Raw genomic sequence first — 11,170 nt, 5'->3', positions numbered from 1 at the left:
GAAGGCTTCAGGGTGTCCAAGAAAGTAAAGCAAGTGCCAGGATCATCTCCTAAAGAGGATTTAGCTGCGGGATCGGAGTGCCACCAGTGCAGAGCTTGCTCAGGAATGGCAGCAGGCAGGTGTGAGCGCAGCTGCGCGCACAGTAAGGCGAAGACTTTTGGAAGATGGCCTGGTGTCAAGAAGGGCAGCAAAGAAGCCACTTCTCTAAAAAAAAAAAAAAACATCAGGGACAGATTGATCTTCTGCATAAAATATGGTGAATGGACTGCTGAGGACCAAAGTCATATTCTCCGATGAAGCCTCCTTCCGATTGTTTGGGGCATCAGGAAAAAGGCTTGTCCGGAGAAGAAAAGGTGAGCGCTACCATCAGTCCTGTCTCATGCCAACAGTAAAGCTTCCTGAGACCATTCATGTGTGCGGTTGCTTCTCATCCAAGGGAGTGGGCTCACTCACAATTTTGCCCAAAAACACAGCCATGAATAAAGAATGGTACCAAAACACCCTCCAACAGCAACTTCTTCCAACAATCCAACAACAGTTTGGTGAATAACAATGCATTTTCCAGCACAATGGAGCACCGTGCCATAAGGCAAAAGTGATAACTAAGTGGCTCGGGGACCAAAACGTTGACATTTTGGGTCCATGGCCTGGAAACTCCCAAGATCTTAATCCCATTGAGAACTTGTGGTCAATCCTCAAGAGGCGGGTGGACAAACAAAAACCCACTGATTCTGAGAAACTCTATCAGTCAGGAATTGGCCTAGAAGTTGATTGAGAGCATGCCCAGTCGAATTGCAGAGGTCCTGAAAAAGAAGGGCCAACACTGCAAATACTGACTCTTTGCAAAAATGTCATGTAATTGTCGATAAAAGCCTTTGAAACGTATGAAGTGCGTGTAATTATATTTCACTACATCACAGAAACAACTGAAACAAAGATCTAAAAGAAGTTTAGCAGCAAACTTTGTGAAAACTAATATTTGTGTCATTCTCAAAACTTTTGACCACGACTGTACATCTCTTCACAGATTCTGTTACTGTGACCTTTTTCTAGTTTAGTGTGTATTCTGTGTATTCAGTTTAGTGTATTACCTTGGAATTTGTTGCTTTGCTGTTGCATGGTTCTGGCTATAGAGCTGGTTAGAATTCAGATACAGTCAGTTCCATATTTCTCCATTTCTGTTTACTGTCATTCATCCACTATCTACTTTTATGTCACGTATGTGCCATCCACTCCATCGCTTGATCATCTCCTCCTTTTTCCGTGACCCTTAGCTTTTAAGTTCCTGTCATCCACCAGTGATTTTGGGTAAGTGTTTTGTTTTCTTAAAGGGCTAATTCATGTTTCATTTACACCATTTTTGCGACTTTCCAATTCTTGTGCAATTCCGCCCTAATGTAAGTCCTGGGGGCATTTTAGTACTATGAGCCTGTTAGCATGTAGATGAGGTAACTATTATAGGTAAGGTCCAATTCGGTGGTCTTGTGCACAACTGGCATCATTACATTATAATCTAAATTTGTATTTAAAGCTGTGTATCAGGAAGCCATATTATTAAATTCATTGGCACAGAATTTTGGACTGATTTACCTAAAATAAAACAAAATGTTGCCCATAATTAAACATTAATCTTAAAGAGGAGAAGTCAGTAAAATGTCTCAACTCGAGTGCCAAGTGCCTTTTAGTTATAATTGGAGAAGCCATGCCACAGTTTTGTTATGAAGCAAAAGTGAAATTAAGGGGAAAACTTCCCTTACGAGAAAAAGAAGCCTTGACCTCTAGAACGAATAAATGAATTAGTACAATATTCAGGAATAATAGGAAACTGCCTAAAGTAAATGCCAGTGATGTAATTCTTGGAAGTGCTCCTTTTACCGCAAAGAATCTTATAATAATCCAAATGCTTGTGAGGGAAACTCAAATTCCTTGCACTTGTTAAAAATCTGTTCAGGCCCTAAAGCATCTGAAACCTAGGCAGCAACCTCTTCTCCAGGCCATTAGAGCTTTACTTATGAAGGAGATTCTTTGAGAGTTATTTGGTTCTGAGAACAGGTTTTCCAATTGTGTTTTTACCCAAAATGAACATGGAAAATTGGCTGTATCCTCCACTATGGGGAGCACATTATATAGGGATTTAAAGGGACTTCCCAGAAGTTTTGATATCGATGACCAGCATAGCCAAAACGGTCAAAAGTTGGACCCCCACTGTTCTGATATTGATCGCCTATCCTAAGGAGAGACCATGAATATCGAAAACTCTTTAGCTCTATATTAAAGCTAAATGCAGTGAGCTCCATTTGAATCATTTTATCACGTAACTCCACCTCAATAAACTGGGTCAGCTTGGAATCAGCTGCTGTATCCCTCCTAAGTGACTGGTTTAGATGCAGACAGCTTTCACTGCAGTCAGTTGGCTGTCTATATAATACATGGACTGTCGTGGTCCACCAGCATAAGCAGGCATATGGAGACTAGTCTTCCAAAACATATCAAAAGGGATTTTATCCATATTGGTGGCTTCAAGGTGGAGTCTCTAAATATTTAGACAATGAAACCTCTCCACAAGGTCTGTTCCAGGTGTTTATGGGTCAATGAGCAACAATGAGTCCTAATAGACCCTGATTTAGACATTCATTTTCGGAGATTTTCATTTCCTTGTTGACAAGACTGCAGAACTGGAGTGTCTCTTGGTACTCAGATACCCCCAGGATTTTTAGTGGGACAGAAGTGCATAACAAATAGATAGTCACAAGAAAAATATACTGTACGAAGCACATATCAAGACTGACAGGCAACAAGTAACTGACCGATAGACAACAGGAAAAGAATGATGATGGCAGTCGATGGTGGATATGTCAGTCAACAATGGATCAGATGGGAAATGGTAATAGTTCAGGTTGTGAGCAATAAACGACAGTGAGCAGAAGTTAAGACAGAACTGACCCTTCTTTGCAGTACAACCCAGCAAGACAGTCAAGACAACACAAAACCTAATGGCAAACAAAATTCACAACAAACACTACTAAGCTAGCAGCAATGAAATAAAGCAGAACCACAACACAATACTAATAGACTACACTAAGATACAAGAATCAAGAAACAAATACACAGAGCTTTGAAGATTTAAAGGAAGACTGGCCAATCAAACTCTCTTCTCTAAATTAAACAAGCTAACTGTGACGAATACAGCACCTCGCGGCCCTGTCTGACGTCAACTACGTTGAGCTCAAGAGATACGGTTTAGTCACTGGTTTCCAAGACGTGATGTTACGCCCTCCCTGGGAGCATGTAAGGTCAGCTTGGTACAGTTTACACAGACCCCTCCTGTCCACACAGGTACAGGGAGGCATGGGACGTGAGAGAGGGTGGTCCACGCGGCCTCCAGCGTAACTCTACACTCACTAACAACCCTGATAAGCTAAGAGAACCTTTTCAATGCCCCAGTGAAACAGAGCTTTCCCAGCCCGGTAGACTGCCATCAGTTTCTCGTTTGATATAAGCCCAGTCCGCTAATGGGATTATATAGGGTGAGAAACCAACCCATAGTAGCGTATAACTATGTCGAAAACACAAATGTGGGGACTCGTTGACCAAAATACAAGGACAGCAGAAGATTAAATTATATATTTAATTGCCTTAGCGCGCACTAGATAATACACGATATACATAGAGAATATATACAGTGGTCGAATGTGCAAATACCGTTAACCCCTTAAGGACCAGGCTCATTTTCACCTTAAGGACCAGGCCATTTTTTGCAAATCTGACCAGTGTCACTTTAAGTGCTGATAACTTTAAAACGCTTTTACTTATACAGGCCAGTCTGAGATAGTTTTTTCGTCACATATTGTACTTCATGACACTGGTAAAATAAAGTCAAAAAAATTAATTTTTTTGCATAATAAAATACCTAATTTACCAAAAATTTGGAAAAATTAGCAAATTTCAAAGTTTCAGTTTCTCTACTTCTGTAATACATAGTAATACTCCAAAAATTGTGATGACTTAACATTCCCCATATGTCTACTTCATGTTTGAATTATTTTGGGAATTATATTTTATTTTTTGGGGATGTTACAAGGCTTAGAAGTTTAGAAGCAAATCTTGAAATTTTTCAGAAATTTACAAAACCCCAATTTTTAGGGACCACTACAGCTCTGAAGTCACTTTGCGAGGCTTACATAATAGAAACCGCCCAAAAATGACCCCATTCTATAAACTACACCCCTTAAGGTATTCAAAACTGATTTTACAAACTCCGTTAACCCTTTAGGTGTTGCACAAGAGTTATTGGCAAATGGGGATGAAATTTGAGAATTTCATTTTTTTGCCTAATTTTCCATTTTAACCCATTTTTTCCACTAACAAAGCAAGGGTTAACAGCCAAACAAGACTGTATCTTTATTGCCCTGACTCTGCCGTTTACAGAAACACCCCATATGTGGCCGTAAACTACTGTACGGCCACACAGCGGGGCGTAGAGTGAAAGGTGCGCAGTTTGGTTTTTGGAAGCCAGATTTTGCTGGACAGTTTTTTTGACACCATGTCCCATTTGAAGCCCCCCTGATGCACCCCTAGAGTAGAAACTCCATAAAAGTGACCCCATCTAAGAAACTACACCCCTCAAGGTATTCAAAACTGATTTTACAAACTTTGTTAACCCTTTAGGTGTTGCACAAGATTTAATGGAAAATAGAGATACAATTTCAAAATTTCACTTTTTTGGCAGATTTTCCATTTTAATATTTTTTTTCCAGTTACAAAGCAAGGGTTAACAGCCAAACAAAACTCATTATTTATGGCCCTGATTCTGTAGTTTACAGAAACACCTCATATGTGGTTGTAAACCGCTGTACGGGCACACGGCAGGGCGCAGAAGGAAAGGAATGCCATACGGTTTTTGGAAGGCAGATTTTGCTGGACTGGTTTTTTGACACCATGTCCCATTTGAAGCCCCCCTGATGCACCCCTAGAGTAGAAACTCCAAAAAAGTGACCCCATTTTAGAAAGTACGGAATAGGGTGGCATAATTGTTGGTACTAGTTCAGGGTACATATGATTTTTGGTTGCTCTATATTACACTTTTTGTGCGGCAAGGTAACAAGAAATAGCTTTTTTGGCATGTTTTTTTTTTGTTATTTACAACATTCATCTGACAGGTTAGATCACATGGTAATTTTATAGAGCAGGTTGTCACGGACGCAGTGATACCTAATATGTATACAATTTTTTTTTTATGTAAGTTTTATACAATAACTTCATTTTTAAAACCAAAAAATGTTTTAGTGTCTCCATAGTCTGAGAGCCATAGTTTTTTCAGTTTTTGGGCGATTATCTTGAGTAGGGTCTAATTTTTTGCGGGATGAGATGACAGTTTGATTGGCACTATTTTGGGGTGCATATGACTTTTTGATCGCTTGCTATTACACTTTTTGTGACGTGAGATGGCAAAAAATTGCTTTTTTTACACAGTTTTTTTTTTTTTTTTTACGGTGGTCACCTGAGGGGTTAGGTCATGTGATTTTTATATAGAGCCGGTCGATACGAACGCGTCAATACCTAATATGTATACTTCATTTTTATTTATGTAGGTTTTACACAATGATTTTATTTTTGAAACAAAAAAAATCATGTTTTAGTGTTTCCATAGTCTAAGAGCCATAGTTTTTTCAGTTTTTGGGCGATTATCTTGAGTAGGGTCTCATATTTTGCGGGATGAGATGACGGTTTGATTGGTACTATTTTGGCGTACATGCGACTTTTTTGATCACTTTTATTACCTTTTTTGGGAAGTAAGGTGGGCAAAATTTCAATTTTCTCATAGTTTTTATTTTTTTATTTTTATGGCGTTCACTGTGCGGGGAAAGTAACATGACCGTTTTATAGATCAGGTCGTTATGGACGCGTCGATACCTAATATGTGTAGTTTATTTTATTTTTTTATTTTTATTCAGTGATAAATGTTTTTTTTTTATCTTAACTTTTTTCATGGTAAGGGCTTGGATATATGGTTTAAAAGATAGTATACAAATCAGATGTTATTCAGAGGCAGTGGACTTGCAAGACTGGAAAAAGCCTGGAGCCATTAACTTTGATTGATGATGGGGGAAGAGTTGAGTGACATGGTGAAAAATGATGAATTCATGGACCATCTGGACCAGACAGATAAATTGAAGTGTCATCAGTATACAGTAGAAGTGTAGAAAGCCATGGAACTCCATGCGATATACCAGGCCAACGGTATAGATCCAGAAGAGAAGAGGTCAGAGGACAAGGCCTTGAGGGAGAACAACAGAGATAGAGTGAGAAAAGATGGTGGTGTGTGAGTGTGAGACAATGAATGTTCGGTTGGTGAGATATGAGGAGATCCAGGAGAAGACCAAGCTTGTGATGTCTAGGGAATAGGGATGACGGAGCTTGGAACAGAAGTGAGTGGTTGACTGTGTTAAAGGGACAGGACAGATCTAGAAGGAAAACAGAATAGTTTTGTGAGGCCTGGGCAGTTAGCAGATTGTAGGTAACGAGGCTGGCCATAGACCATATAGGGGGGAAAAATCCAGAGGGGGGGAGTTTTTGGAGACGTATTTTGTGCTGCTGGGGCAGTATTTTGTGATGCACTGCGGTATTTGACTCTGCTGGGGTGGTATAATGTGCCGCAATATGATACTGCTGGCCCCAACTACTTATGTTGGCCCTGCCTTCAGTCAATTTGGATCCGACTACAAAATGCAGCAACTTTGTTTTTTTCCAGAGCCACTTTAAAGGAAATGTGTCACCAAAAATGCTTAACCACCTCCCGTCCGCCCATAGACTATAAACGTCCGGGAGGTGGATCTCTATCTCCTAATGGACGTTTTAAAACGTCCTTTCAGAGATCGCAGCTGCACGCTAATCGTGCAGCTGCTGATCGGGTTGCCCGCTGTCAGTGACAGCAGGGCAACCCAGAGAGAAGGCAGGGACAGTTCCCAGGTGTCCCTGCCTTCTGGATCGCTGCATACACAGCGCTCACCGAGCACTGTGTGTGCAGAGCAGGAAGCGCTATGCGCTTCCTGTTCCGGCCCAGCGGTCATGTGACCGCCGGGACCGGAGAGTGCAGGAGCTGTGTGAGGTCTTTCAGAGACCTCGATCAGCCCTGCTCTGAGGCTGTACAGCGCAGTATTGCGCTGTACAGCCTCTCTGGGGGGTGTATTTCCACTGTAACTGGGGCTACTATGTCAGCCCCAGTTACAGGAGAAATCAACAGTGAAAAAAAAAGAAAAAGTGAAGTAAATGTCCCCCAGAGGTCTTGTATGACCTTATGGGGGACGAAAAGTGTAAAATAAAAAATAAATAAAGGGTTGAAAAAATAAAATAAAAAAAAGTTTCACATGTAAAAAAAAAGTCCCCAAGTAAGGAATAAAAAAAAAAAAATTGACATATTTGGTATTGCCGCGTCCGTAAAAACCAGCTCTATAAAAATATCACATGACCTAACCCCTCGGGTGAACACCGTAAAAAACAAACAAAAAAAAAAACGGTGTCAAAACAAGCAATTTTTGTCACCTTACATCACAAAAGGTGCAACACAAAGTGATCAAAAACGCGTATGTCCCACACAAATTGTTCCTCTAAAACCGTCACCTCATCCCGCAAAAAATGAGCCCCTATATAAGAAAATCTCTCAAAAAATAAAAAAACTATAGCTCTTAGAACATGGAGACACTAAAACATCATTTTTTTGGTTTCAAAAATGCTATTATTGTGTAAAACTTTAATAAATCAGAAAAAGTATACATATTAGGTATCGCCACGTCCGTAACAATCTGCTCTATAAAAATGTCACTTGACTGAACCCCTCAGGTGAACACTGTAAAAATAAATAAATAGAAACTGATCTAAAACAACCAATTTTTTGGTCACCTTGCCCCATAAAGTGTTATAATGAATGATCAAAAAATCATATGTACCCAAAAATAGTACTAATAAAACTGGCACCTTATCCCCTAGTTTCCAAAATGGGGTCACTTCTTGGGAGTTTCTACTGTAAGGGTGCATCAGGGGGCTTCAAATGGGACATGGCATCTAAAAACCATGTGGAGTTCTTTTTCTTCTGCGCCCTGCCGTGTGCCCATACAGCAGTTTATGACCACATGTGGGGTGTTTCTGTAAACCGCAGAATCTGGGTAATAAATATTGAGTTTTGTTTGGCTGTTAACCATCGATGTGTTAAAGAAAAAATTTGATTAAAATGGAAAATCTGCCAAAAAAGCAAAATTTAAAAATTTGATCTCCATTTTCCTTTAATTCTTGTGGAACGCCTAAAGGGTTAACAAAGTTTGTAAAATCGGTTTTGAATACCTTGAGGGGTGTAGTTTCTACAATGGGGTCATTTATGGCGGTATCCACTATGTAGGCCCCACAAAGTGACTTCAGACCTGAACTGGTCCATGAAGTACAATGTGTCACGAGAAAACAATCTCTGAATGACTTGGATAAATAAAGGCGTTCCAAAGTTATTACCACATAAAGTGAGATATGTCAGTTTTGCAAAATTAGGCCTGGACATGAAGAGGGGAAATGGCCCAGATGGCAAGTGGTTAAATCCAGATAGTAACACATATCCTTTTTTTCAAATCTGTTTTTATTCTCTTTCCTGAACATGATTATGGGGGCGGCCATCTTGCCTGAGCTGTTCTTAACAGCATTTATGCAGCATTAAAACAGTTACTTTACAGCAGCCCCATAGGCCATAGATATCATGGACTGAAGGGGAGTTTCCTAGGCATGCTCTGTGACCTGTACAGAGGTCATTGTGTAATATCCCGGAGTGGTATTACTATTCTTTCACTCCACTACTGTGTTTTATTGCTAACACCAATGTCATTCTTGTATTTATTTCCAGGTCATTCACAAGTGTGCATTGATCTTACTATCTTGTAACTGTTGTGTTCATATAATATGCTTGGTTCACCAGCAGGTGGCAGCCTATATGGCAGAGAGAGAGACGGATAGATAGAATGGAACTCTCCATTCCATTCTTGCCCTTTTGGGCAGCAGTGGGGGCCAGTCCTGCTTCCTACCAGAAGGGAGGGGCAGAAGTTTTAGTTAGTTCTAGTCTAAACTAGACAGTGACGTGTAAGCCTGGGCACAGTCACGGCCAGACGTGCCTATTCCAGCCAGTGCAGGCTAAGGCTACTTTCACACTGGCGTTTTGGCTTTCTGTTTGTGAGATCCGTTCAGGGCTCTCACACACGGTCCAAAACGGATCAGTTTTACTCTAATGCATTCTGAATGGAAAATGATCCGCTCTGAATGCATCAGTTTGCCTCCGATCAGTCACCATTCTGCTCTGGAGGCGAACACCAAAATGCTGCCTGCAGCGTTTTGTTGTCCGCCTGACGAAGCGGAGCCAAATGGGGATGGATCCATTTTCTCTGACACAATCTGTCACAATAGAAAACGGATCCGTCCCCCTTTGACTTTAAATGGTGTTCAAGACGGATCTGTCATGGCTGTAAAAGACCTAATACAATGCTGTTGTATTATTGTTATATTATTGTAACGGAAGCGATTTTGCAGATCCATGACGGATCTGCAAAAAACGCTAGTGTGAAAGTAGCCTAAGCTATGCTTGCCATGGAATGAGATGTATGAAATAAATAGCAACCAGAGGAAACTGTTCTTGAAGATATTGCAGCAAGGGGAAATTGTTCTCCAGCAGGAGCAGGAGCCACCAGAGGGAAGTATCTTGTAAAGCACCAGTACTCCTTGCTAATTTACTTTACTGAGTGTCAGGAGGGGGATAACAGCCCAATCAACCCAATCCAAGGATACCAGAACTGACCAAAAGTCCAGTAACCAGACCCAAGCAGAGTTTAGCACAGCAGAGAGAAAGAAAGCAGAGTTATTAAGCAAGCCTGTCAGCCCAGCAGAGAAAGAGAGAAAGCACAGTTACTAAGTTTGCCTGCCAGTTTATGCCAAAGCCTACTGGGACCAAGAGAGAGCCTGAATGTTTTCTGGAACCAAGTTTACCCAAGTAAAGCTGCTGTTAAAGTTTAACAAGGTCTGGACTCAATTTATTCTTCATCCCCTGACGCAACTATTGCCCTTTATTTGCTTTGGAGCCTAAGCCTGGGGTCCCGCTGTATCCAGGTAGGAGCACTGTCACACATATAGGCCGTACCAAACCACTCGCCATTCCACTAAACCTGGGATGCGAAAGGGCCCTGGGGAGCGGCAGATTGCAATTGTACAAAGAAAAAATAGATAAGCTTTGACAATCACCTATTGTGAATGGTGGATCTTGTCTTATCTGTATACAGAGGTGATATCATTACAGGCAGGATTAGAATGACAGATAAGCAGATAACAGCAGTAAAGTGATCTGTATAGACCAAGAAGTGACAACTATTATTAAGCCTTGTGACCAGTGCAAAAACTGCAGGATTTAATGTTTTGTTTAAAGGGACACTGACAGGCCCAACAAGCATATTTAGGTATCTATATGACAGTACAGGTCTTATAAGGGGTATTAAAATCATCTAAGTATCCCCCCTGTCCACATTCTAAATACAGTAAACTGAAGTTTTATAACTTGCTTGAACCGTCTTCAATCCGCCCAAGGGGCGGCGTTTCACCTCCACTTGCGCCCAGCCAGCCGCTCCCAACTGCCGTTTTGAAGCGCCGCCCAGCTCAACGCCGCCCCTTGGGCAGATTGAAGACGGTTCAAGCAAGTTATAAAACTTCAGTTTACTGTATTTAGAATGTGGACAGGGGGGATACTTAGATGATTTTAATACCCCTTATAGGACCTGTACTGTCATATAGATACCTAAATATGCTTGTTGGGCCTGTCAGTGTCCCTTTAAATATAGATATTGAAATGGAAAATTAAAAATAACATCATCAAAAATTCTTTAAAAAATATGTTAAATATAAAAACGTGATTTAAACAATAGGTCATTTTCTGATGACACATTCCCTTTCAGTTCCCAGTCCACCCATGGTCACAACCCAGACTAGAAGAGCATGAACAAGTGAGTTGGATGAAAGGTGGTAGGACAGTTCAAGGTGAACATATGGTTGAAGGAGTTTTGTGGCAAACATCAGGAATGAGAATCAGCAATAGCTGGACAAAGAAGATGGGTTGAGATCCGACTTCTTTATTTTCCAATGAAAATCATTACGATGC

The sequence above is a fragment of the Bufo gargarizans genome, chromosome 5 (assembly GCF_014858855.1).
Source record: "Bufo gargarizans isolate SCDJY-AF-19 chromosome 5, ASM1485885v1, whole genome shotgun sequence".
NCBI lineage: Eukaryota > Metazoa > Chordata > Amphibia > Anura > Bufonidae > Bufo > Bufo gargarizans.
The sequence above is the reverse complement of the archived record's forward strand: the minus strand, read 5'-3'. Positions refer to the sequence as shown.